General features: G+C 47.4%; 2 non-coding genes across 2 annotated transcripts; one reads left to right on the top strand and one right to left on the bottom strand.

The window, feature by feature from the left end:
• Nucleotides 1-12,047: 12,047 nt before the first annotated feature.
• On the bottom strand, nt 12,048-12,120 carry trnak-cuu (transfer RNA lysine (anticodon CUU)). Its single transcript has one exon. It is a non-coding gene; the product is annotated as a tRNA-Lys (tRNA).
• A 10,842-nt stretch (nt 12,121-22,962) lies between these two features.
• Nucleotides 22,963-23,034, top strand: trnaw-cca (transfer RNA tryptophan (anticodon CCA)). The gene has a single exon. It is a non-coding gene; the product is annotated as a tRNA-Trp (tRNA).
• Nucleotides 23,035-26,049: the final 3,015 nt, after the last annotated feature.

Here is a 26,049-nt window from a genome sequence, read left to right as displayed (position 1 = left end):
GAGGCGCTCGCATTTGTATATTCGGTAAAGAAAATGCACCAATACCTGTTTGGCAGGAAATTTGAGCAGGAGACAGATCACAAACCCCTAACGTCACTTTTGGCCGACAACAAGGCCATAAATGCAAACGCATCGGTCCGCATACAGAGGTGGGCACTCACGTTAGCCACCTCTGACTACACAATTCGGCACAGACCGGGCACTGAAAACTGCGCCGATGCACTCAGCAGGCTCCCACTAGCCACCATTGAGGGGGCTACCGAGCATGCTGCTGAGATGGTCATGGCTGTTGAAGCTTTCGCAAGTGAAGGCTCACCTGTGACAGCCCGTCAGATTAAAGTCTGGACAAATAGAGACCCGCTATTGTCTCTAGTCAAGAAATGTGTCCTGAATGGGGACTGGGCAGCCACGTACAGGGCATGCCCTGAGGAATTTAAACCATTTCACAGGGGCAGGGATGAACTCTCGATTCAGGCTGATTGCCTACTGTGGGGAAACCACGTAGTCATGCCCCAGATGGACAGAGAGATGTTCATCAGAGAACTCCACAATGAGCATCCGGGCATTGTCATGATGAAGGCAATTGCCAGGTCACACGTTTGGTGGCCAGGGATAGATGCAGATCTGGAACTTTGTTTTCGCAGGTGCAACACGTGTGCCCAGTTGGGCAATGCGCCCACGGAAGCCCCCATTAGCCCGTGGCCATGGCCCGCCAAGCCTTGGTCACGCATCCATGATGACTACGCAGGTCCTTTCATCGGAAAAATGTTTTTGGTTGTAGTAGACGCCCACTCCAAATGGATCGAGTGTGACATTTTAAATTCAAGCACATCCTCTGCCACGGTAGACAGTCTACGTGCAATGTTCGCCGCCCACGGTCTACCAGACATCTTGGTCAGCGACAATGGTCCAGGACATCGTGGCAGGCAATGGAATTAACCATGTCAGAAAGGCACCGTTCAAGCCAGCCTCAAAAGGCCAGGCAGAACCAAAAGTGCAGATAATCAAACAGGGGATGCTCAGAATCCAAGGGGGTTCCCTACAAAGCCAATTATCACGCCTCCTGTTGGCCAATAGATCCCGGCCACACTCGCTCACAGGGGTTCCACCCGTAGGGCTGCTAATGATAAGGACGCTCAAAACCCGTTATCCCTTATACACGCCACCATGAAAGAAATTGTTGAGAGCAGGCGCCAATCACAATATAACTACCATGACAGGAATGCGAGGGCACGATATATTGGTGTAAACGACCCTGTTGTTGTCCACAACTAAACTGCAGGGCGTAAATGGCTCGCAGGCACTGTGATTGCCAAAGAGGGCAATAGGATTCTGGTAGTTAAACTAATCAATGGACAAATCTGCCGCAAACACGTGGATCAAACAAAAAGGAGGTTCAGCAACCCCATAGAAGAAACAGAGGAAGAACACGATATAGAGTTCACTCCAGCACAGGTGACCGAACACCGGAACCGAAGGGAGGAGAGCCCAGTCACTGTGGGCAGTCCGGATAGGCCTGAGGCACCGCAAACAGCAGACACACAGGCCAGCGCCCAACAACCGGAGCCCCAACTTAGGCGCTCTACAAGAGAGCGTAAACCATCAGAAAGACTCAACTTGTGATCCCAAAAAGACTTTGGGGTAGGAGGTGATGTCATGTATTCAACCAGCATTGTAACCCATGTATAAACTGACAAGTTGTACATTGTGAGAACAATGACCACTAGGTGGTGAACTTGTGGGAGACACTGCTAACCTGGACCTTCAGGTATAAAAGGGGAAGCTCCACTCACTTTCATCACTTGAATGCAAAGGAATAAGGGACAGATCACAGACTGACCTTCTCTCAAGCATGGGCCTCGTGTGCATTTATACTGTACAGTAAGGGCGAATCACTTATGACTTCAGGAACCCGGTGCAACTTTTGTTAAAATTAACAGGACCGGCTATTTCACAGAAAAAAGCTTCTCTGAAATCATGTTTTTAGATCATGCACTGGTTGATCATTCTTCGGTACAAAGTGGATGAACTGACCCTTCCCCACATTGAACCCCAGTAATCACAGTTAAGGGGATATTTAATTGAGGTTTTCAGAATTATGGGGAAACTGCTTCCACGGGCAGGAGTGTCGGTAACCAGAGGACAAAGACAAGATAATTGGTAAAAGGAAAAATCCGGGGCGGGGGATGTGGGGTGAGGAGATGTATTTTTACCTGCTCCGGATCCTTACATGTTTACGATCTTATGACTTTTCACCAGAGAACAAATTCGTCCCTGAGCATGTATGAGGAGAAAGCTCCAGAAAATATTCAATATTCCCACCCGGTGAGCTTTCGCGTGTGAGGCGAACGTGTTAACCGCTACACTGTGGAAACATCTCCACTTTCAGCACCAGGTCAGACGGAAATGTTAAGCGAGCAGGTGAACTGCTGAATCCCACTTTTAAGGAGTTGGTCGTGGTGCCAAGCAAATGGGTTTTGCTTAATGACGATAATAAAGAAGTGGGACTCGAACCCATACTTCCAGAAAAAACTGCAAATAAATGAGGGCAGCAGGCGTATCTCTGCCTGACACCGGGGAAACAGTGAGACAGACCTTGCAGCAATGGTCTGGTTATTGCCAAACAGCAAAGAAAATATTAATTCTGGAATTATCCAAAAGCAATGTGACCCGACGTAAAATAATCCGGGGCTCAGTTTTGCCAGTATTTTCACAACTTAATGTTGCAATGTGAAACAATGCAGGAAATCAGTGGTGAAGATAAAATCCCACGGTGCTCATTTTCAAATTCAACACAGTACGATTTGAAATAAAGTGAAAGAATTTTACAGTGAAAAGATTTAGAAGTGTTACTTGTATTTGCGTTTTGAATTAAACTTTGTGGCGTCTGACTCCCGTTCATGCCTCTGCTGAATAAGAAAGGAAGGTTTGACGTTGACCAGACTGCGCTGACCCTGATATTTGTGAGCTCATCCTTTATTTTCAGTGGTTTCTTGCCCTTTGATGGGCTGCAGTGTAGCGGATATCACGTTGGCCTCACACGCGAAAGGTCCCCGGTGGATCCGTTTTCTCTCACTGAAAGTTATCTATTTATTGAAGTGAAATAAAGAGCAATTAAGGAATAAGGGAGCCCTTTTGCCAGGAGAATAAATAGCAAATAAAAACAGCAAATGCTGGAAATCTCAGCAGGTCAGGCCATATTTGCCAGGAGACTAAACTTGCCTCCGCTTCTTCATCCACAGTAAGTTTAGGGAAATTCCAACGTCCTGGGCCCGTACAAAGTTTCTATGGATTGCGGGATTTACGCATATCTTGCCCAGCAAATATCCTCAAAAATCTTGCAGCTGAAAAAGCAAGCGCATAGCGTAATTTTACAGGCGCAAGTGTTTAAAAACACTCATAACCACAATAAAATAAAATAAAATAAACACAATGTATTGTGAAAAACTCTGCCAACATAGGTAAGTTTATTTTTAACCCGAATTACAAAGCTTAAAAAAAATTGGAACTATCTTGTTTTTTTCTAATGCGTTTATTAACTTTAATTTCAATTAATTTTTATTATGTGAGGTCTGTTTTTATTATTTCTCAGTGTGTGTGTGTTTTTTGTTCTCAAGAAAAGCACTGAGAACTCGAAGTTCTGGTACCGCACAGGCAGCATCTGCTTTTTTGCCAGGAGACTAAACTCGCCTCCGATTGTTCATCCACAGCAAGTTTAAACATAATGTTGTCTCCCGGGATAGAACCAGGAATTTTTCACATGTAAAGCAAACGTGATAACCGCTGCACTACAGAAATTTGTGACAGATGAAGTACAACAGAGGGGAGCTGAACAGTGAGCTCCCTCGGTTCTGTTCGGGACCGATGCTCATGTGGAAGCAAGTCATCCTCGACTCCGGGGGACTGCCTCAGAAGAAGAGAGGAGGATCAGGAATGTGTTGGCTCACCTTAAACAACTTCTGTCCCTCACTGAAAGCTCTCAATCCTTCTCCTCCGCTGCCCTTTACAGAAATGTCACGTAATTACCACCCACCATGTTCACTTCCAGATGCTCACAGTGGGCCACAGAGACTCCTGCCGTCTCCCCGCGATCAGCGAACTCACCCAGTTTGTAAAGTTACACACGGAACAAGTGTCCCGCAAAGGGCAGGAGAAGCCAGAGAGTCTGTAAACTCAGTGTGTAACAGGAAGTAACGGGGTTATTAACGGTGATTACAGCAATTCATCATCATCATAGGCAGTCCCTCGAAATCGAGGAAGACTTGCTTCCACTCTAAAAGTGAGTTCTCAGGTGACTGAACCGTCCAATACAGGAATTACAGTCTCTGTCACAGGTTGGACAGACAGTAGTTGAAGGAAAGGGTGGGTGGGACTGGTTTGCCACACGCTCCTTCCGCTGCCTGTGCATGTGTTCTGCATGCTCTCGACGATGAGACTCGAGGTGCTCAGCGCCATCCAGATGCTCTTCCTCCACTGAGGGTGGTCTTTATCCAGGGACTCCCAGGTGTTGGTGGGGATGTTGCATTTTATGAAGTGGCTTTGAGGGTCCTTAAAACGTTTCCTCTGCTCACCTGGGGCTCGCTTGCCGTGCAGGATTTCAGAGCAGAGCGCTTGCTTTTGGAGTCTTGTGTCAGGCATGCGAACAATGTGGCCCGTCTAACGGAGCTGGTCGAGTGTGGTCGTGCTTCAATGCTGGGGATGTTGGCCTGATTGAGGACGCTAACGTTGGTGCATCTGTCGTCCGAGGGGATTTGCAAGATTTTGCAGAAACATCATTGATGGTATTTCTTCAGCGACTTGAGCTGCCCACTGTATAAGATCCATGTCTCTGAGCCATACAGAAGGACGGGTATCACTGCAGCCCTGTAGACCATGAGCTTAGTGGCAGATTTGAGGGCCTGGTCTTCGAACACTCTCTTCCTCAGGCGGCCGAAGGCTGCACTGGCGCACTGGAGGCAGTGTTGAACCTCGTCGTCGATGCCTGCCCTCGCTGATAATAGGCTCCCGAGGTCTGCAATTATTCATCCTCTCACAGACCTCAATTATTTTCATGTGACAAACTGATTGAGAATAGAAAGAGGGTTAGTGCTCGGGATCTTAACCACTCGACCACCAAGGAAAAATTCTGGTAATGGTATATATTATAAATATATATCGATATTAATAGAATCATAGAATCAGAAAGTTTCAGCACAGAGTGAGGCCATTTCGGCCCAGCGTGTCCGCGCCGGCCGACCAAGAGCTATCCAGCCTAATCCCACTTTCCAGCTCTCGGTCCAGAGCTCTGTAGGTTGTGGCACTTTAAGTGCACATCCACGTATCTTTTAAATGTGGTGAGGGTCCCTCCCTCTACCACCCTTTCAGGCATTGAGTTCCAGACTCCCACCTCCCTCTGGGTAATGAAATGTCCCCTCATATCCCCTCTAACCCTCCCCCAATTATTTTAAATCTATGCCCCTTGGTTGTTGACCCATCTGCCAAGGGAGCAGGACCTTCCTATCCATTCTATCTGGGCCCCTCAATTTTATACACCTCAATCAGGTCTCCGCTCAGACGTCTCTGTTGCAAAGAAAACAGATTCAGCATCTCCAAACTATTCTCATAGCCAAAATTCTCCAGACCAGGCAACATTCTAGTAAATCTCCTCTGCACCCTTTCCAGTGAAATCACATCATTCCTGTAATGTGGTGACCAGAACTGCACGCAGTACTCCAGCTGTGGTGTAGTCAGTGTTTTGTACAGTTCAAGCATAACCTCCTTGCTCTTGTATTCCATGCCTTGACTAATAAAGGCAAGTATTCCATATGCCTTCTTAAACACATTAGCTACCTGGCCTGCTACCTTCAGGGATCTGCGGACCTGCACTCTAAGGTCCCTTTGTTCCTCTACACTTTTCAGTGTCGTACCATTTAATGTGTATTCCCTTGCCTTGTTAAACCTCCCCAAATGCATTACCTCACGCTTATCTGGATTGAATTCCATTTGCCACAGTTTTGCCCATCTGACCAGTACATTGATCAACATCATCATAGGCGGTCCCCCGATGAGTTCACAGGTGTTTCGATGAAAGACCCGATGTTCCAGTCCTGAATCCAATTGAGGGGGTGGAAGATGCCTTTGTGTAGATTTTTTTAACGTGGGGTGACCGTTGCACATCAGCCACCACACGGGCTTGACAGAGCTAGGTCTTGGTCCAGTGGAAAGGGTTAACCAAGACGACAGGAGACCAGCTCTGCTGCATGTACCCAGTGCACACATATCGCAGTGTGGGCTGGGCCCGTGCTGCCCCTGGGCCCTCGGCTCTTCTGGGCCCCGTCCCCTCATCTGTCACACCTCCTCCACAATCTGTCACCGCTCTTCCACCATAAACATTCACCGCATCTCGCCACAAACACTCACCGCTCATCCGCCCCGACCTTCCCACTCCTCTGTACCTGGGCCCTGCCGATGTTCTTGCTCACGCTCCAAAATGACGACCAGGGTTAACATAAAACTGTTAACATATATGGAATAAAACTTGAAGCACCTCCCGGAATTCCTTCTAAGATGGGATTATGGTTTGTTGATCCAGATTCCAGAATCCATGGAGAGATGTTACCCGTGGTATAAGGTGGTGTGGCTGGATTCCGATGGACTGCATGGATAGCTTACCAACTTCGCTTGTTGTTTTAGTATCATCGCGCTGGTCCCTCGGAGAGAAGTGTGAAGTGGTGGGAGCATCAATGTGGCCAGGATTCGTGTCCTGGTCAATATTTACTCCTCAATCAACATCACAGAGACAGATGATCTGGTCATCATCACGCTGCTGCCTATAGGAGCCTGCCGTGTGCAAATTGGCGGCTGTGTCTCCCACACTACAAGAGTGACCGCACTTCAAAAAGTACTTCATTGGCTGCAAAGCACCGTGAGACGTCCATTGATATCTTCCTGTAGTCCGCCACTTTCTTCTTCATTATCAACCACTCAGCCTATTTTAGTGTCATCTGCAAACTTCTTACTCATACCCTCAACATTTCAGTCCAAGTCATTGAAGTATACCACAAAAAGCAAGGGACCCAGCACTGAGCCCTGCGGAACCCCACTGGATCACAAAATCACCCATCAACCATTACGCTTTGATTCCTGCCTCTGAACAAATTTTGGACCCAACTTGCCACTTTGCCCTTGAATCCCATGGGCTTTTACATTCGTAAGAAGTCTGCCAAGTGCGACCTTGTCAAAAGCTTTGCTAAAGTGCATATACATTACATCATACCACTGCCCTCATCAACCCTCCTGGTTACCTCCTCGAAAAATGCAATCAACTTCGTCAGACCTTCCCTTGACAAATTCATGTTGACAATCCTTGATTAATCCATGTCTTTCCAAATGAAGATTTATCCTGTCCATCAGGATTTTTACAAATAATTGTAAAAGGTTTGGCTGGCCAGCCTGTATTTACTCAATCCCTTTCTCCCTTTTTAAACAAAGGTACAACGTTAGCAGTGCTCCAATCCTCTGTCCCCGCACCTGTAGCCAGTGAGGATTGGACAATGGTGGTCAGAGACACTGCTATTTCCTCTTTTGCTGCTCTTATCAGCCTGGGATACATTTCATTCTGGCCTGGGAATTTATCCACTTTCAAAGCTGCTAGACCACCAATACTTCCTCTCTCACCATGTTTATTTCATCTAATATTTCACATTTCTCCGCCCTCATTGCAAAGTCCACATCGCCCCTCACTTTTGTGAAAACAGATGCAAAGTATTCACAAAGAATCCTACCCAAGTCTTCCACCTCCGCGTACAGATTCCCTTTATGGACTCTAATAGGCCCCACTCTTTATCTTGTTATCATCGTGCTCTTAATGTATTTATAAAACATCTTTGGGTTTTCCCAGATTTAATTGCCAACATTCTCTCATGCTCTCTCTTTGCTTTCCTGATATATTTTTTAATTGCACCTCTGCACCTCGAGATTTTCTGCAGTATTGAGTTATTGGTATCTGTCATAAGCTTCCCTTTTTTTCGTTAACTTTCCCTGTATGTCCCCTGACATCCCGGGAGCTCTAGATTTGTTAGTCCCACCTTTGTTTTAAGGGAACATACTTGCTCTGTACCCTCAGATCTCCTCCTTGAATGCCTCCCACTGGTCTGAAACTGATTTACCAGCAAGTACCCGTTCTCAGTCCACTTTGGAGAAATTCAATCTTAGCTCAGCAACATTGGCTTTACCCCAATTGAGAACTTTTATTCCTGGCCCCCTTTGTCCTTTTCCATAACTACCCTAAACCTTACTGAGTATGATCACTCGCACCAAAATGCTCTCCCACTGATACCCCATATACCTGCCCCTCTTCGATCACAAGACCCAGTCCAGAACCGCCCTTCCCTTGATGGGCTTGTTACATACTGGATAAAGAAGTTCTCCTGAATGCATTTTAGGAATTCTCCACCATCTGTACCATTCACACTATCATTTTCCCAGTTAATATTCGGGGAGTTAAAATCCTCCACTTTTACAGCTCTATAGGTTTTGCACTTCTCAACATTCTGCCCATATATTTGTTCTTCTATCTCCCTCTAACTGCCTGGGAGTCTAGTGAACTCCCAGTAGTGTGATCGCCCCTTTTTTGTTCTTTAATTCAACCCACATGGCCTCATTTGATGACCCCTCAAACACATCTTTCCTTTTCACAGCTGCAGGATGCGTCAATAATCTCTCACAACTCAACTGAAAGCAGCCGGAATGTGCAGCTTTGAGAGGGGCTTTCTGCATCGTCAGGGCTGGATACTGTAGAGTTTGAATGTGTTCCGAAGTGTACAGAGTATTCAACAAATATAGCAGGGCTGGGAGACATTGTGCTTTGTTAATACTGAACCAGAAATGCACATTATTCAATGCTTCTCATATTTAATTCAACACATTTTCAGCTGGTTTTGAAACAGGAACCTTTTGCATGTTAAGCGAATGTGATGACCACTACACTACGGAACACACGCTTTCAAAGCAGACTGCAACCTGAATGCAGCAACTTAGACCGCTCGGCCATCCTGACTGCTCAATATTATGTGTGGCCACCTGCAGTTTGATTTTGAACTTTTGTGTCCTGTCACATGAAGTAAATGAGGACAGCAGGCGTATCTCTGCCTGACACCGGGGAAACAGTGAGACAGACCTTGGAGCAAGGGTCTGGTTATTGCGAAACAGCAAAGAAAATATAAATTTTGAAAGAACAGTGACCCAGACGTGATTGGGCGAACACATTATTCTGCTGCGAATTTTGAAATTACATAGAACTTTTGCAAAGAAGGACTTGCATTTCTGCAACACCTTTCAGGAACTCATGATGCCCCAAAGCGCTTTACAGTTGTTGAGTTATGTTTGAAGTGTTGTAGTGTGGGGAAAGATGTGCCCAAATCACCCCACACGAACCTCAACTCATTGCGAAGGAGTTCGGTGCAAATAATCAGGTGCCTATGGGACTTGGACTTTCTTTGAATGAGTTCTGCTTGTACCTGTATTCAAGCTTGAAACAGCAACTGGGCTTCCATCTCACGGGAGCAGCGTGTGGCAGTTAGCGAGTAGGTGACGAGGTTTGGGGTTGATGTACGTCACTTTCAATCTTTGAAATTTCACCAAGCAAATAAATGATGAATCCAACTGTCCCTGTAATCCTTTTGTTCAGGTTTAATCACAGGAATATCTGCAGTCAGGAGCTGAAAAGTAATTAAAACCAACGACTGGCTTCGGGACAATCAGTATACTTTGTCACAGACAAGGCACCGGAAGGCTGGCAGGTAGATCACACCGGTTGTGGGAGAGCTGGTTGGCGGTGACATGGAAGTGTCTGCAGTGTGCGGATCCAGACTGCTTCCACGCATCCACAATGAATGTCCCACCCTTTATTTGGGAAAAGTACAACTGAGAGTGGACAAGTTCCATCCCAGTCGGAGCAATCTGAAGCTTTAACTGACTGACACCCTGGTTTGGGATGTGTTCCAATTTACAGTTAAGTTAGTCTCTGTGGCGCAATGGGTTAGCACGTTCGGCTATTAATTGAAAAGTTGGTGGTTCGAGCCGACCCAGGGACGAAGCCTTTAACTGTTTTTTTCCCGAGGATTCGGTGCCGCACAATTCCAGGTTGTCATTGTGCGTTTTGGCTGCACGAATATATTCCGCAAACATTGCCAGCTGTGCTGTTATCCAGTGAGTTCCCAATCCCATACTTTTATGAACATTTAGTTCATGGAAAACGATAACAATTTTTTACATGCACCATGGTCCTCCATCCAGTCCACGAGAAATAAATTACGTTATTGTGTTTAAAGGAACTGGTGTAAATTGTCTGACCTATCGTTATGTGTTTTCTCAGATTCTGAGAGTCAACAGTTTGCGAAGAATTATCTCATGGCCAATGCCAAGCACGAAAATGTCTCTCAGCATTTGTTCTGGGAATCCCTCAAATTCGCAATGTCCTGCGAGGCGCCTTAATTCGGCGACACAGCTCGCCACTTCCTGGCCCTCCGACCGTTGGCACGTGTAGAACCGAAAGCTCGCCATCAGATCGCGTTCTTTAGGATTTAGATGCTCGCAGACCAGCGTACACATTCTTCATAGGATTTAGTTGTTGGTGTCACCAGAGCTAGAAGATTCTTCATGAGGCCACAGGTTGCTGTCCCACAGACGGTAAGGAGGATCGCCCTTCATTTGGCAGCGTTCTCGTCCCCTTCCAGCTCGTTGGCCACGAAGTATTGGTCAAGTATCTCCACAAAGTCTTCGCAATCGTCCACTTCTGAGAACTCTTCCAGGATACCAACTGTTCCTTGCATTTTTGCGTGGTTGTTCATTGTCTCGTCGCCAATTGATACGCTCATAATAAAGGATGAAATTAGTATTGTGAATAATGAGTAAGTGTGACCTTCGCTCCTTTAATAAGACTCCAGAGTACAGGTACCTCATGGGTGGCCTGCTTACATACTGTGCTCCCAAGGGATACTGGGATCCCTTGGGACTCCGACAGGTAGGCCCTCTAGTGGTGGTGTGTACAGGTTGTCATGGGTTAAATACATAACACAAGATGTGTACAGAAATCAACCATCAAAAGCCCTGTCATTAACCACAGGAGTTTCCTGCAATTTTCTGATCGCAAAGCGCTTTCAGTCCTTGTCCTTAAAATTGCAGACGCAGAAATTGGGGAGTTTAATGACTTTAAAAGGAGGACATTGTTGTTTGGTGCCGTTCTGGTCAGAGAAATGTTTGTGAAAGGCACTTTTTGCAGATAGAGGGATTGAGCATTTCAGCTTGTTCCTGAACACTTCTCTCTGAGCTCAGCAGCAATTTCTGTCGTGTGGAGGCGATCACATTTCCCTCACACGTGAAAAGTTCCCGGTTCAAGCCTGCGCAGAAACATTATTTCTCAAACAAAAACTTGTCTGCAATAAAATTAAATAAAAGCTGTTTTGGATACATTGTTGCATGAGCAATGCACATTTAAACCAGTCTCCTCAAATGCAGATTGTGTAAAATCAGATCGGGGATAAAACTTCATCAAGGATTAAAGTTTCATGAATTATTAAAGTTCACTTATTGAAGTGTCCCTGTCAGCATTTCTTTCATTCTGTGAAACAACACTATCGGTTTACACCAGCAGATCTAAGCTGCATTTGAAACCCGCAAACAACTCATTAATTATTCGCTTTTCCCCAGTTCCAGAGCTCAGAGCGTTATTGTCCATCCCTGGGATGCAAGCTACCTCAGATTCGGGCCAAAGCTCCCCGTACACCGAGCACAGGCTCAGAAAACCCCCGGGGGAGAGGATATCCCGATCACTGGGCCTTCCAGCAGCACTGAACAAGCGCCCGGTCTGAAAATTTCCAGAGTAATAACTTGTAACTGGAGCATCGAACAGTAAGGACGGCCGAGCGGTCTGAGGCGCTGCTTTCAATATTTGATTAAATTATCAACTCTCCCTCAGTTCGCATTTTTATCATTGTGCAAAAGAAGATCATGGGTTCATTAATGATATTTACCCGCGAAAGCAACATAAAAGTTTAATGAAAAGTAAACACCCAACGTGGGGCTCGAACCCACGACCCTGAGATTAAGAGTATCATGCTCTACCGACTGAGCTAGCCGGGCTTCTCAACATTCATCTGTCAATCCCCTTCAGAATATTGTCTGTTTCAATGAGATCACCTCTCATTCTTCGAAACTCCAGCAAGTATCGGCATATTCTGCACAATCTCTCACCATAGGAGAGTGCTCTCATCCCAGGAATCGATCTGGTGAACCTCCGTTGTACCACCTCCCAGGCAAGTATATCCTTCCTCAGAAAAGGAGAACAAAACTGTGCGCAGTACTCCAGGTGTGGTCTCACCAGGGCCCTGTACAATTGTAGCAAGACTTCCTTACTCTTGTACTATGGGCCGAATATTAGGTGCTATGGGCCGAATATCCTGTTTTTCTGCTGATTCTACGGTTGTATAAAAAATATAAAAATTCAACAGTCACTCAGCAAACATATTTGAGGAGGCGGGAGCTCGGAGCAGCGCGAGTCCGGGGTCGGTGAGAGGCCTATAAAGGCCAGCGGGAGCTCGGAGCAGTCAGTCGAGGAGGCGGGAGCTCGGAGCAGCGCGAGTCCGGGGTCGGTGAGAGGCCTATAAAGGCCAGCGGGAGCTCGGAGCAGTCAGTCGAGGAGGCGGGAGCTCGGAGCAGCGCGAGTCCGGGGTCGGCGAGAGGCCTATAAAGGCCAGCGGGAGCTCGGAGCAGTCAGTCGAGGAGGCGGGAGCTCGGAGCAGCGCGAGTCCGGGGTCGGCGAGAGGCCTATAAAGGCCAGCGGGAGCTCGGAGCAGTCAGTCGAGGAGGCGGGAGCTCGGAGCAGCGCGAGTCCGGGGTCGGCGAGAGGCCTATAAAGGCCAGCGGGAGTCGAGCAGTCAGTCGAGGAGGCGGGAGCTCGGAGCAGCGCGAGTCCGGGGTCGGTGAGAGGCGTACCGGTGCAGCTACAGGGAGAAGGCAAAAAAACAAAGGTGACGTCACAGCCTAGGGGGTAAGTGATTGGCTGGTGATTGGTGAGTAGTTTTTCTTTTTCTTCTTATATTGGTCAGTAACTTTTAACATTGTTATTACCAGTTTAAGTGTATCTAAGGGTTAAGTCATGGCAGGAGAGCTCGGTCGGGTGTTATGCTCCTCCTGTACCATGTGGGAACTCAGGGACACTTCCGGTGTCCCTGACGACTATGTGTGCGGGAAGTGTATCCGCCTCCAGCTCCTGACGGTCCGCGTTACGGAATTGGAGCTGAAGGTGGATTCACTCTGGAGCATCCACGATGCTGAGAATGACGTGAGTATCACGTGTAGTGAGTTGGTCTTACCGCAGGGAAAGGGTCCACAGCCAGATAGGGAATGGAAGACCAGCAGGAAGAGTAGAGCAAGGAAGGTAGTGCAGGGGTCCCCTGCGGTCATCCCCCTGCAAAACAGATACACCGCTTTGGGTACTGTTGAGGGGATTGACTCATCAGGGGAGGGCAGCAGCAGCCAAGTTCATGGCACCGTGGCTGGCTCTGCTGCACAGGAGGGCAAGAAAAAGAGTGGGAGAGCGATAGTGATAGGGGATTCAATTGTGAGGGGAATAGATAGGCGTTTCTGCGGCCGCAACCGAGACTCCAGGATGGTATGTTGCCTCCCTGGTGCAAGGGTCAAGGATGTCTCGGAGCGGGTGCAGGACATTCTGAAATGGGAGGGAGAACAGCCAGTTGTCGTGGTGCACATTGGTACCAACGACATAGGCAAAAAAAGGGATGAGGTCCTACGAAACGAATTTAAGGAGCTAGGAGCTAAATTAAAAAGTAGGACCTCAAAAGTAGTAATCTCGGGATTGCTACCAGTGCCACGTGATAGTCAGAGTAGGAATCGCAGGATAGCGCAGATGAATACGTGGCTTGAGCAGTGGTGCAGCAGGGAGGGTTTCAAATTCCTGGGGCATTGGGACCGGTTCTGGGGGAGGTGGGACCAGTACAAACCGGACGGTCTGCACCTGGGCAGGACTGGAACCAATGTCCTCGGGGGAGTGTTTGCTAGTGCTGTTGGGGAGGATTTAAACTAATATGGCAGGGGGATGGGAACCAATGCAGGGAGACAGAGGGAAACAAAAAGGAGCCAAAAGCAAAAGACAGAAAGGAGATGAGGAAAAGTGTAGGGCAGAGAAACCCAAGGCAAAGAACAAAAAGGGCCACTGTACAGCAAAATTCTAAAAGGACAAAGGGTGTTAATAAAACAAGCCTGAAGGCTTTGTGTCTTAATGCAAGGAGTATCCGCAATAAGGTGGATGAATTAATTGTGCAAATAGATGTTAACAAATATGATGCGATTGGGATTACGGAGACGTGGCTCCAGGATGATCAGGGCTGGGAACTCAACATTCAGGGGTATTCAACATTCAGGAAGGATAGAATAAAAGGAAAAGGAGGTGGGGTAGCATTGCTGGTTAAAGAGGAGATTAATGCAATAGTTAGGAAAGACATTAGCTTGGATGATGTGGAATCTATATGGGTAGAGCTGCAGAACACCAAAGGGCAAAAAACGTTAGTAGGAGTTGTGTACAGACCTCCAAACAGTAATAGGGATGTTGGGGAGGGCATCAAACAGGAAATTAGGGGTGCATGCAATAAAGGTGTAGCAGTTATAATGGGTGACTTTAATATGCACATAGATTGGGCTAGCCAAACTGGAAGCAATACGGTGGAGGAGGATTTCCTGGAGTGCATAAGGGATGGTTTTCTAGACCAATATGTTGAGGAACCAACTAGGGGGGAGGCCATCTTAGACTGGGTGTTGTGTAATGAGAGAGGATTAATTAGCAATCTCATTGTGCGAGGCCCCTTGGGGAAGAGTGACCATAATATGGTGGAATTCTGCATTAGGATGGAGAATGAAACAGTAAATTCAGAGACCATGGTCCAGAACTTAAAGAAGGGTAACTTTGAAGGTATGAGGCGAGATTTGGCTAGGATAGATTGGCGAATGATACTTAGGGGGTTGACTGTGGATGGGCAATGGCAGACATTTAGAGACCGCATGGATGAAGTACAACAATTGTACATTCCTGTCTGGCGTAAAAATAAAAAGGGGAAGGTGGCTCAACCGTGGCTATCTAGGGAAATCAGGGATAGTATTAAAGCCAAGGAAGTGGCATACAAATTGGCCAGAAATAGCAGCGAACCTGGGGACTGGGAGAAATTTAGAACTCAGCAGAGGAGGACAAAGGGTTTGATTAGGACAGGGAAAATGGAGTACGAGAAGAAGCTTGCAGGGAACATTAAGGCGGATTGCAAAAGTTTCTATAGGTATGTAAAGAGAAAAAGGTTGGTGAAGACAAACGTAGGTCCCCTGCAGTCAGAATCAGGGGAAGTCATAACGGGGAACAAAGAAATGGCGGATCAATTGAACAAGTACTTTGGTTCGGTATTCACTAAGGAGGATACAAACAACCTTCCGGATATAAAAGGGGTCAGAGGGTCTAGTAAGGAAGAGGAACTGAGGGAAATCTTTATTAGTCGGGAAATTGTGTTGGGGAAATTGATGGGATTGAAGGCAGATAAATCCCCAGGGCCTGATGGCCTGCATCCTAGAGTACTTAAGGAGGTGGCCTTGGAAATAGCGGATGCATTGACAGTCATTTTCCAACATTCCATTGACTCTGGATCAGTTCCTATGGAGTGGAGGGTAGCCAATGTAACCCCACTTTTTAAAAAAGGAGGGAGAGAGAAAACAGGGAATTATAGACCGGTCAGCCTGACCTCAGTAGTGGGTAAAATGATGGAATCAATTATTAAGGATGTCATAGCAGTGCATCTGGAAAATGGTGACATGATAGGTCCAAGTCAGCATGGATTTGTGAAAGGGAAATCATGCTTGACAAATCTTCTGGAATTTTTTGAGGATGTTTCCAGTAAAGTGGACAAAGGAGAACCAGTTGATGTGGTATATTTGGACTTTCAGAAGGCTTTCGACAAGGTCCCACACAAGAGATTAATGTGCAAAGTTAAAGCACATGGGATTGGGGGTAGTGTGCTGACGTGGATTGAGAACTGGTTGTCAGACAGGAAGCAAAGAGTAGGAGTAAACGGGTACTTTTCAGAATGGCAGGCAGTGACTAGTGGAGTGCCGCAAGGTTCTGTGCTGGGGCCCCAGCTGTTTACATTGTACATTAATGATTTAGACGAGGGGATTAAATGCAGTATCTCCAAATTTGCGGATGATACTAAGTTGGGTGGCAGTGTGAGCTGCGAGGAGGATGCTATTAGGCTGCAGAGTGACTTGGATAGGTTAGGTGAGTGGGCAAATGCATGGCAGATGAAGTATAATGTGGATAAATGTGAGGTTATCCACTTTGGTGGTAAAAACAGAGAGACAGACTATTATCTGAATGGTGACAGATTAGGAAAAGGGAAGGTGCAACGAGACCTGGGTGTCATGGTACATCAGTCATTGAAGGTTGGCATGCAGGTACAGCAGGCGGTTAAGAAAGCAAATGGCATGTTGGCCTTCATAGCGAGGGGATTTGAATACAGGGGCAGGGAGGTGTTGCTACAGTTGTACAGGGCCTTGGTGAGGCCACACCTGGAGTATTGTGTACAGTTTTGGTCTCCTAACTTGAGGAAGGACATTCTTGCTATTGAGGGAGTGCAGCGAAGGTTCACCAGACTGATTCCCGGGATGGCGGGACTGACCTATCAAGAAAGATTGGATCAATTGGGCTTGTATTCACTGGAGTTCAGAAGAATGAGAGGGGACCTCATAGAAACGTTTAAAATTCTGACGGGTTTAGACAGGTTAGATGCAGAAAGAATGTTCCCAATGTTGGGGAAGTCCAGAACCAGGGGTCACAGTCTGAGGATAAGGGGTAAGCCATTTAGGACCGAGATGAGGAGAAACTTCTTCACCCAGAGAGTGGTGAACCTGTGGAATTCTCTACCACAGAAAGTAGTTGAGGCCAATTCACTAAATATATTCAAAAGGGAGTTAGATGAAGTCCTTACTACTCGGGGGATCAAGGGTTATGGCGAGAAAGCAGGAAGGGGGTACTGAAGTTTCATGTTCAGCCATGAACTCATTGAATGGCGGTGCAGGCTAGAAGGGCTGAATGGCCTGCTCCTGCACCTATTTTCTATGTTTCTATGTTTCTATGTATTTCCTTCAGTGTGCTACACATGTGGGTGGATTAATGATGATAACAATTATTCAGGATCTCACAGACTTGAAATATATTTGTCAGCTTGCTTTGTAAAAATGCTTTCGCTGACCGGGAATCAAACGTAGACCACGGCAGTGAGAGCACCAAATCCTAACCACTAGACTACCAGGGAACACTGCTTGCAGCCTCTGCGATAGCTTTAAATATAGTCAGCTTACAATCACAGCTGAGAATTGTGCGGTGACACGGCGTGTAACTGGATTTGCTGGGAGCAGCGTGGAGGCCCCGACCTGCGTGAGAACACCAGTGGCAGGTCGGGGCCATAAAAGGATCGGTGAGCGGCGGCCTGGGAGCAGCGTGGTGGTGTACCACGGCAAGGTACAGCGCGAGCTGGTGCAGGAGGGCGACGGCAGCGAAGAGTGATGTCATCAAAGTCCAGGTCGGTGATTGGAGCGTGGGCAGGTACAGCAGGAGCAGCGAGAGACTGTGGAGCGATGTGAGCGGGGCCCAGGGGCGGCGTGAGTTCAGGGCCAGGGGCCCAGGGGCAGCACGGGCCAGCCCACACTGCGATATGTGTGCACACTGAGTCCGTGCAGCAGAGCTGGTCTCCAGTCGTCTTGGAAAACCCTTGCCACAGGACCAAGACCTCGCTCTGTCAAGCCCGTGTGATGGCTGGGGTGCAACGGCCACCACACGTTAAAACAAATCCACGCACAGGCATCTTCCACCCTTCAACATACAGTTCGGGACCTGGAATATTAGGTCCATCATTGAAACACCTGTGAACTCATCCTTTTTTGGCATGGAAGCAAGTCATCCTCGCTTCGAGGGACTGCCTATGATGATGATGAACTGGATTTGCTGCAGTCCGCGGGCAGCAGGTGATGAAAGCGGGCGTGAGAGAGTGAGTGACAGGTGGGCACTGCTTCTGATGCTGTCTGACCCACGGTGGGAGTGGCCGGGGATTTTAAAGCCCTTTCATTGCACCAATGCAGGGTAAATGAAACTGTTTTTCAGGAACCTTCATGTATACAAACATGGGCACTCTGCACTGTAGACCTCGTGGTGCAACGGTAGTGTGTCTGACTCCAGATCAGAAGGCTGCGTGTTTATATCACGTCGGGGTTACTGTACTTTTCCATATTGTTCTTCCGGAATTGAGATTTTCTTGCTGCATCACAATTTACTTTCCCACCCATCTTTGTACCATCAGCAAACTTGGCTCCATTACACTGGGTCCCTGTATCCCTGGGATAGGGGAGGGAAGACACACCGGAGAAGTGTGAGTTTGTGGACCGGAGAAGTTGCAGCTGCTGGAGCTGTACGTTTTATCGGGGAGGGACGGGGGGAGAGCACGCCGAGCGACCGGAGAAGCTGAGAAGCTGCTGTGCTTTTCATCGGGTTTGACACTGTTTAAAAATGGCAGAGTGCCAAGTTTTCTCTCCCGACTGCCCATGCGCGAAGGTGCCGGCAGTGTTTTCGGCGCAGGCATTTGGCTCCGCCCCCCACTTCACCATCGACACCACGCCAGGACTCCGGGGACTGTACACAGCGGCCAGGATGGGGCGAGTTTTTCCCCACGCCGTTTCCAGCGCACAAAGTCGGTGCGCTTGAGGTCAGTGCGCCGACAAAACTGCTTGGGGAAAATCTAGCCCTTGAAGAGTAAGGAGTACACTGAAGGAAATACAAATATGTTTGCCGAGCAACTGTCAAATTTTAATAACTTTTTATGCAACCATCGAATCAGCAAAAAAACAGGGCACTCGGCCCATAGTACCTAATATATAGCCCACAGTACAAGAGTAAGGAAGTCTTGCTACAATTGTACAGGGCCCTGGTGAGATGAGGAGAAACTTCTTCGCTCAGAGAGTTGTTAACCTGTGGAATACTCTGTCGCAGAGTTGTTGATGCCAGTGTGTTAGATGTATTCAAGAGGGAGTTAGATGTGGCCCTTATAGCTAAAGGGATCAAGGGGTTATGGAGAGAAAGCAGGAAATGGGTACTGAGCTGAATGATCATCCATGATCTTATTGAATGGTGGTGCAGGCTCGAAGGGCCGAATGGCCGACTCCTGCATCTATTTTCTATGTTTCGATGTTTCTCTGTCCTGCTACTGCTTCTTTAATAATGGATTTCAACAGTTGCCCAACCACAGATGTTCGGCTAACTGGTCTATAGTTTCCTGCTTTTTGTCTGCCTCCTTTTTTAAATAGGGGCATTACATTTGCAGTTTTCCAATCTGCTGGGTCCTCCCCAGAATCCAGGCAGTGCATGTCCACAGATCACTGAAAGTAGCAGGCCAGGTAGCTAAGGTGGTTGAGAAGAAATATGGAATGCTTGCCTTTATTAGCCGAGGCACAGAATACAAGAGATGGGGTCGGTGGGGCAGGTTATGTCACAGCTGGAGTACTGCGTGCAGTTCTGGTCGCCATATTACAGGAAGGGCATGATTGCACTGAAGATGGTGCAGAGTAGATTTACGAGGATGTTGCCGGGAGTGGAGAATCTTATCCATGAGGACAGATTAGAAAGGCTGGATTTGTTTTCCATGGAACAGAGACTGAGGGGAGACCTCATTGAGGTGTATAAAATGATGAGGGTCCGAGATATAGTGGATAGAAAGGACCTATTTCCCTTAGCAGAGGGGTCAACAACAAGGAGGCATTAATTTAAAGTAATTGGTCGAAAGTTTAGAGGGGTATTTCTTCACGCAGAGTGTTGTGGGGGTCTGGAACTCACTGCCTGAAAGGGTGGTAGAGGCAGAAAGCCTCAACACATTTAAAAAGTGCTTGGATGTGCACCTAAAGTGCCGTAACCTGCAGGGTTATGGACCTAGAGCTGGAAAGTGCGATTTGGCTGGAGAGCCTCTAGTTGGCCGGCGTGGACACGATGGACCGAAATGGCCTCCTTGCGTGCTGTAAACTTCTTTGATTCTATGAACTCATTTGCAAAGAGTTGAGGTGCGTGTGAGGTGATTTGGGCACATCTTTCCTCATATGGCAACATTTCAAAGGGACTTCACGGCTGTACAGCGCTTTGAGGCGTCATGAGTTACTGACAGACGCTGCAGAAATCCAAGTCCTTCTTTGCAAAATGTCAATGCAATCTCAAGACTGGTCTGGGATTTGAAACCAGGATCTTTCTGCAAATTTCAAGTAACAACTGCGAAGCAAAAATCATACCCGTCGACCAACAAACCACCTGCTTAGCAAATGTGGAGATAAGATGTAACCATTATTGAAGCATTTTTAGTGTGTGTTGCTATTCTTGATCGGAGGAGCACATGAGACGGAATCAGTGACTTGGCCTTTTCGACATGTCTTCTGAAGCGCCGCACGGTCCCACTCCTGCAGTCAATGAGCTGTTGGGACGTTACTGTATCCATCATCATCATCATCATAGGCGGTCCCTCGAAACGAGGATGACTTCCTTCCACGCCGAAAAAGGATGAGTTCACAGGCGTTTCAATGAATGACCCGAACGACATCCCAAAGGGTGGAAGATGCCTGTGCGTGGATTTTTTAAACGTGTGGTGGCCGTTGCACCCCAGCCATCACACGGGCTTGACAGAGCGAGGTCTTGGTCCAGTGGCAAGGGTTAAGCAAGACGACAGGCGACCAGCTCTGCTGCACGGACCGAATGCACACACATATCGCAGTGTTGGCTGGCCCGTGCTAACCCTGGGCCCCTGGCCCCAAACTCATGCTTCCGCTGGGACCCGATCACGTCCCTCTACAGTCTCTCGCCGCTCCTTTGGCCCGATCTCGCCGGTCCTGCTGTATCTGCCCACGCTCCAATCACAGACCTGCACCTTGATGACGTCACTCTTCGCTGCCGCCGCCCTCCTGCACCAGCTCGCGCTGCTCCCTGGAGTAGTCTCCAGGGACCTCCAAGCAGCTCCCAGGGCCGCTCACCGTTCCTTTTATGGCCCCGACCTGCCGCTGGTGTTCTCCCGTTAGTGTATCCAGGCTGTGGGTGGCCACCCCGAGCACAGCACAGGGGTTTCTGCATTAGTTCTGGGTGGGGACAGTATCTTTCCCCTTCTCTCTTCCTCTTGTCTATATCCCTGTGCTTTTATTTCTCTATTTATTCCCCCTGTCTCAGTTTCTAGCGTTTTAAAGGGAACAAAAGATGAAATGGGTATCACTGTGGAACAATTTCTCTCACTCAAAGATAGACGCATTACCGTTGCGCCATGAGGTCTAGGTAGCTAGCCGTTGATATTCAGGTTCATATATAAATATATATAAATATATCTATATGTATCATAACCGTTCCCTGGTGGTCGAGGGGTTAAGATCCGGTGCACTAACCTGGTTTCAATTCGCGATCAATTCATCGCATAAAAATAATTGAGGTCTGTGAGACGATTAATAATTGCTGTAATCACCATGAATACCAATACTTTCTGCGATAGACCGAGCTTACAGACTTTCTGGCTTCTCCTGCCCTTTGCCAGGCACGTGTTTGGGGTTTAATTTAGTAAACAGGGCGAGTTCGCTGATCGCGGGGAGACGGTAGGAGCCTCTGTGGCCCCACTGTGAGGATGTGGAAGTGAACACGGTGGCTGGGTGATCCGTGACATTTCTGTAAAGGGCAGCGGAGGAGAAGGATTGAGAACTTTCAGTGTGGGACAGAAGTTGTTTAAGGTGAGCCAACACATTCCCGATCAGCGCAGAGGGAGCTCACTGGTCAGCTCCCCTCTGTTGGGGCTGCTGTGCCAGAGGTTTCTGTCGTGCAGTGGTTATCACATTTGCATTATACGTGAAAAGTACCCGGTTTGATTCAGGGTAGAAACATGATGTTTAAACTTGCTATAAGGGAACAATCGGAGGTGAGTTTAGTCTCCTGGAAAATGCTGCCTGACCTGCTGAGACTTCCAGCATTTGCTGTTTTTATTTGCTATTTATTCTCCTGGTAGAAAGGCTCCCTTATTCCTGAATTGCTCTTTATTTAACCAATAAATAGATAACTTTCAGTGAGAGAAAACGGATCCACCGGGGACCTTTCGCGTGTGAGGCCAACGTGATATCCGCTACACTGCAGCCCATCAAAGGGCGAGAAACCACTGAATATAAAGGATGAGCTCACAAATATAAGGGGCAGTGCAGTCTGGTCAACGTCAGACCCTCCTTTCTTATTCAGCAGAGGCATGAACGGGAGTCAGACGCCACAAAGTTTAATTAAAGATACAAATACAAGTAACACTTCTAAATCTTTTCACTGTAAAATTCTTTCACTTTATTTGAAATCCTACTGCGTTGAATCTGAAAACGATCACCATGGGATTTTATCTTCACTGCTGATTCTAATTTCTCTGCACGGAAGGAATAACCGGTGCTGTTAAATTTGACAAAAGTTGCCCCAGATTCCTGGTGACATCGGCAATACAGCGTGTAAAATGGGTTAACATGCTGAAGAACAGAAAAACAAAACAAATAGGAGCAGGAGTCGGTCATACGCCCCTCGAGCCTGCTCCGCCATTTAATACGATCATGGCCGATGTGATCATGGACTCAGGTCCACTTCCCTGCCCGCTCCCCAAAGCACAGGACAAATGATTGAAGTATCGACTGTCCCTCAGTTAGCAATTCTTTCATTGTGCAAAAGAAGGTGAGGGGTTAATTAATGATGCTTTTCCATGAACGCAATACAAAAGTTTAAGAAAAAAACATACGGTGACTGGCAGGTGAGCGCTGCTTTGACACCTGGTGGGAATGGGCGGGGATTTTAAAGCCCCTTGTGTTGTGAAAGCTTCATATAGAGGAACATCTCAAGCACATTGTGTAGGCCTCGTGGCGCAACGGTAGCGTGTCTGACTCCAGATCAGAAGGTTGCGTGTTCAAATCACGTCGGGGTCACTGTTCTTTCAGAATTAATATTTTCTTTGCTGTTTGGCAATAACCAGACCCTTGTTCCAAGGTCTGTCTCATTGTTTCCTCGGTGTCTTGCAGAGATACGCCTGCTGCCCTCATTTAATTCATGTGCCAGGACACAAAAGTTCAAAATCAACTTGCAGGTGGCCAGACACACCGCCGAGCGGGTCTAAGGTGCTGTGATTAGATTGCAGTTTTCTCTGGAGGTGTGGGTTTGAATCCAACTTCTGACATTTCTTATTTTTAATAATTAAGCGAAACTCATTGTTTGACACCACGACCAACTCCTTAAAACTGGGATTCAGCAGTTCACCTGCTCGCTTAACATTTCCGTCTGACCTGGTGCTGAAAGTGGAGATGTTTCCGCAGTGTCGCGGTTAACACGTTCGCCTCACACGCGAAAGCTCACCAGGCGGGAATATTTTCTGTAGCTTTCTCCTCATGCATGCTCAGGGGCGAGTTTGTTCTCCTGTGAAAAGTTCATAAGATGATAAGCATGTAAGAATTAGGGGCCGGAGTATGCCATTCGGCCCCTCGAGCCTGGTACACCATTCAAGAAGATCCTGGCAGTTCCTCGACAGCAAGTTTAAACATCTGGGGCAGAGCCAGCAGGCGACTGTCTGCAATCAGTGAGAGAATGGTATGTTTGGCAGAAGCCTGGCGAGCTCAGTCAGTGAAATATAAGATTTTCAATCTCAGGGTCGTGGTTTCGACACCAACATTGGACATTTACGTTTTTCATAGAATTATAGAATGATAAAAGTTTGCAGCACATAAGGAGGGCTTTTTGGCCCATCACTTCCACCCCGGCCAACAAGAGGCGATCCAGCTTCATCCCACTTTCCAGCTCTGGGTCCATAACCCTGCAGGTTGCGGCACTTCAGGTGCACATCCAAATACTTTTTACATGTGGTACCTGCCTCCGCCATTCTTTCAGGCAGTGAGTTCCTGACCGTCACAAACCTCTGCATGAAGAATTTTACCTTCAAATCCTCTTTAAACCTTCTACCAATGACTTTAAATATATGCCCCCTGGTTGTTGACCCCTCTGCTATCCACTATATCTAGGTCCCTCATAATTTTATACATCTCAATGTTGTCTCCCCTCAGCCTCCTCTGTTCCAATGAAAACAAACCTAGCCGATCCAATCTGTCCTCATAGCTAAGATTCTCCACGCCTGGCAACATCCTCGTAAATCTCCTCTGTACCCTCTCGTACAATCACATAATTCCTGTAATACGGTGACCAGAACTACATGCAATACTCCAGCTGTCGCCGAACCAGTGTTTTATACATTTCAAGCATAACCAACCTGCTCTTCTATCCCATGCCTCAGCCAATAAAGGTAAGCATTCCGTGCGCCTTCTCACCCACCTTATCCAACTGGCCTGCTACCTTTAGGGATCTGTGGACATGCACTCCAAGGTCCCTTTGTTCTTCCACACTTCTCAATGTCCGACCATTTAATGTGTGTTTCTTTCCTTGTTTGCCCTCCCCAAATGCACACTTCTCTGGATTAAATTAGAATCACCTGAAAACGTTTTAATCATACCTCCTATATTTAAGTTTAGATCATTGATGTTACCACTAAAAGCCAGGGACCTAGCACTGAGCCCTGTGGAACCCCACTGGAACCATCCTTCCAGTCCCAAACACTCCCATCAAACATTACCCTTTGCTTCCTGCCTCTGAGCCAATTTTGGATCCAACTTGCCACTTTGCCCTGGTCCCATGGGCTTTTACTTTCGTGACCAGTCTTCCATGTGGGAACTTGGCGAAAGCTTTGCTAAAATCCTTATACACTATATCATACGCACTGCCCTCATCAATCCACTTGGTTACCTCCTCAAAAAATTCAATCAAGTGAGTCAGACAAGACCTTCCCTGAACAAACCCATGCTGACTATCCATGATTAACCCATGTCTTTCTAAATGCAGAAATTAAATCATTGATAAATTTTATCCTGCTTTCACGGGAAAACACCATTAATTAACCGATGATCTTTGTTGTGTATGTATAAAATAAGTATACATCCTATACACTCAATGTACAGTTACATAAGACCACTGGATGTATCTTCACACTGTATGCACTATGCTTGTACCACCAGAGGGTGCAACTGGTGGAGACCTCGGGGTCGCCTGTACACAACAGGTAACCAGGTATAAAAGGGAGCTCACAGTACTGTACCCTCACTCAGGAGCTGCAATAAGTGGACGAAGGTCACCACAGTTCAAGTACAATACCTCACCTCATGGAGTCATTACTAGAGTGCTTACAGACACAATAACTGGTGACGAGAATACGAATTTCCATGTGACAATGGCTAACCTTGGCACGTTTGAACAATTCGCCAATGGGGAAGATTGGGAGACCTTTGTGGAAAGGCTCGAACACTTCTTTATTGCGAATGACGTGGGGGGAGACGACCCGACATCGCTGGCTGATAAGTGCTGAGCTATCCTGCTCAGTAGTTGTGGGCCCACCGTCTATGGCCTTGTCAGGGACCTGCTAGTCCCAGAGAAGACAATAACATATGTGGAGCTCGTAACGCTGATACAGGAACAGCTCAAACCTATAGAGAGCATCCTCACAGCCAGACACCGGTTCTCTCCCCACCGGTGGATCCGAAGGCCAAGAAATCGCAAAATATGCTGCAGACCTGAGACGATTGGCTGCACCATGTGATTTTAGCGATCACCTCACCGAAGTACTAAGGGACATCTTTGTTACTGGAATAGGTCACGAGGGCCTTCTCCACAGGCTGCTCTCTGCGGACACCACGGTCACCCTGCAGAGGCAATTAACGTGAGCCAGGCGTTCATGATCTCGGCCTGCGATTCCAAGTGGATGTCTCATCCCCAGGACTCTAACCCAGCAAGTACTGTGAACCGAAAGTTGCCTTTTAGAGGCAGGGCTGCTGCTAGCAGGCTCTCTCAGGGAAGAGAGAACAGAACACCGAGTCCCAGAATTCTGAGTCCGCCACATGGGGCCAACT

Source organism: Pristiophorus japonicus, unplaced genomic scaffold (genome assembly GCF_044704955.1).
Source record: "Pristiophorus japonicus isolate sPriJap1 unplaced genomic scaffold, sPriJap1.hap1 HAP1_SCAFFOLD_504, whole genome shotgun sequence".
Classification (NCBI taxonomy): Eukaryota; Metazoa; Chordata; class Chondrichthyes; family Pristiophoridae; genus Pristiophorus; species Pristiophorus japonicus.
This window is presented reverse-complemented; position numbering and strand designations above follow the sequence as displayed.